At 35.6% G+C, this 2965-nt stretch overlaps 1 pseudogene; it reads left to right on the top strand.

The window, feature by feature from the left end:
- Positions 1-693: 693 nt before the first annotated feature.
- On the top strand, positions 694-2552 carry LOC110871099 (annotated as a pseudogene).
- The last annotated feature ends 413 nt before the right edge of the window (positions 2553-2965 follow it).

Here is a 2965-nt window from a genome sequence, read left to right as displayed (position 1 = left end):
TCCATGGAATCGGCTGGGGTTAGGCCGGTGTGATTTGGCTCTATAGCATAATCATCTATTTCCCGTTAGACATTTTCAAATTCATCATCCGTTACAGTTGAAGTAGCAAGGCTTGGGACAGTATGATCGAAAAAAGGGTAAGCCCGTTTTTTAAGCTGAGATAGTGTAGTTCTATTCAAGTCGGAAATTTATCTTTTTGTCATATTGTATTTGCCATTATAGCTTAATTAAAGTTGTAACTGTAGGTACATTTCCGGTGCATCCAGTGGAGGTGAAAGTTGATAACAACGGTATTCCTGTGCAAGTGCAAGGATTTCAATTCGGAAAAGCAAGTGGAATGGCCCCTCGCGCAAGGTGAACTTTACTCTCTAATACTTACTCAAATGTCATCACAAATATATTCCTTTTCTAATGTTTTGATTCATAATCATCTGTAAACAGAATTGCTGTTTATAAGGCTCTCTATGGGATGTTTGGAGGATTTGTTGCTGATGTCGTTGCTGCCATCGGTCAGGTTTGCAGTTTGCTTGGCAACTAAATGACAACTATACTATTCTCAAGTTGGAACAAAGGTATTAATAATGTCCAGCTTGCTAAAAAAAATCTATTTGTTATTTGCGATGACAGCTAAATGACAATTATATTATTCTCTTTAACATATATATTATATTATTTATGGTTTCTAAATGCAGTGGGAAAACTACCAGCAACTCAAGCAAACCCTGATGTTTTCTTTGCATTTTAGGGGGAAGCATTCCTCGGGAAGAAGATTAAGGATGTTGTTGTTACAGTTCCTGGTAAGTACATTGCAAGTTACCGGTTGTAGTTTATGTACCTATGAAACATATTTATTGATTACTTCATTGTTTGTGCAGCTTACTTCAATGATGCCCAAAGGCAGGCTACCAAGGATGCTGGTGTGATTGCTGGTTTGAATGTTGCTAGAATCATCAATGAACCTACGGCTGTTGCTATTGCATACAGTCTTGACAAGAAAGGTGGTGAGAAGAACATTCTTGTAATCTATACATGACCTTCTTGATGATGATGAAGCTTAGGATGAAACTGATGAACTAACAAGCCAGGTAATCTTCACAAGTATGTTCTGGTACGCGTCAAAATCTTGTCGACTGATTATAATTGCTTTAGATGTTATATTAAGCCAGAGTTATGATCCGGTACGCGTCAAATCTTGTCGACTGATTATAATTGGTTTACGCATTTGTATGCAACAAGATTACATTTTCTGCACCTTGCAGTATGGTTCACACTCAAAGAAACGACCTGACAATCTTGTGATCGGGTGAACATATGATCACCACATTTACGACCTCGTGAAGGTCAGAGTTGAAAATTTCAAAAGCATGTCATCATGCTCATACGATAAGAAAATAGCTCCGTTAGTAGGATCAAAACCTTTTTTTCTTTTATCGAAGAAGGATTTGAGAATGTCGAAGAACTCAAACACCTAAAGGAGGTTTTGCTTGATCTTTTCAGAGGACAGGTTGTGAGTAATTTAAATCTTAATGGATTAGATCACGTGTATGTTTGTACAGCCGTGTCGTCTAACAAAGTGTTGTTCACACATTGTGCTTTGAGGCTTAAAAAATCTAGCACAGTTGTTCCGCGCGTGGAGTTGGTTGAGGTGGGCCCCTCAATGGATTTGGTAGTTAGAAGACACCGGCTTCCCGATGAATTCCTAAAGAAAGGTCTTAAAGTTCCTCATGAGTTAATTAAGAAGGTTTAAATTATTTATTGTTTTTATTAGTATGGCAATTCATTTGGATGCTTGTACTTTGCAACTATTGTTTATTTTTTTTACTTGTAATACTTTCAAGAGAAACATGTTAGCAAAGATGCACTTGCAGGGAAAATGGGGAAGATTTACGTTCCAGATCAACACGTGAGTGAAAAAAGTAAATGAAAGTTTATTTTTTGCGTGTGTTAGGTACTTAGAATGAACATGCGAGTGACATTTTATGACCATTTTACCCCTATGACTAAAACTGTTTGTTTTAGATGTTATAGTGATAAAATGTAGAGGTCTGCTGACAGTAAACAGTAAATGAAAGTTTATTGTTTGTGTGTGATAGGTCCTTGGAATGAACACACGAGTGACATTAAATGACCATTTTACCCCTGATTGGAACCATGTGGGTATGCTCGGTTAATTGACATATTGTGTTTTGCATTGCAGGTTGGAAGTGCATCTTTACCGTTTACGCCAAAGGGAGTGAAAACGGAGCGTCGTGAAGTAAAGGCTAAAGGCGAAAAGACAACAAGCATGCTGAAAAGAAACAGAAGCAGAATGATGACGCTTCTGCTTGATAATGGTGTCTGTATCTTTACCTTTGAAACAATTTTATTTTTATTTATTCTGTCTTATTGTCATGATTTATGTTATAATTATATATATTGGGCTTCCTTTGGCATCAATTTTTGTAACTGTGAGATGGCAAAAAGTTGGCTAGGTCATGTTGTTTGGAAGTAGTCATGTTGCTCAATTTGAGCTTGTTAACCGTTAGTTATATACCTGTTGCTTGATAGTCAAATTGATCTTTTTTGTTATTACCATATTAAAAATATTAATAATTATATTTCTATTGATTAATTACACCAAATTTGCCATTCAAAAAAAAGTAATAAAGAAAAAAGCCCCCCACCTTAACAAAAAAAAAAAACCATGTTAGCGAATTGGATAATGACAACAAATTACAAACCTAAACCAAATACAAAAAAAAAAAGATTTGATCGAACTGACAAATCTACCCAAACCTCATGGACGATTTTGGTTTGTCGTCTTCGTATCCATCTATGTAAATTCTGTGTGGAATGACCGGCGAAGATTTGATTCACAAATTTTAGTTTTTAATATATGTTGTTTTATTTTTGTTTCTTGCCAATATAGCACCTTGTTGGGTTTGTATTTTGGTTTATTAATGAAGTTTGCATTACTATATATAAT

This window comes from Helianthus annuus, chromosome 8, assembly GCF_002127325.2.
Source record: "Helianthus annuus cultivar XRQ/B chromosome 8, HanXRQr2.0-SUNRISE, whole genome shotgun sequence".
Lineage (NCBI taxonomy): Eukaryota > Viridiplantae > Streptophyta > Magnoliopsida > Asterales > Asteraceae > Helianthus > Helianthus annuus.
This window is presented reverse-complemented; position numbering and strand designations above follow the sequence as displayed.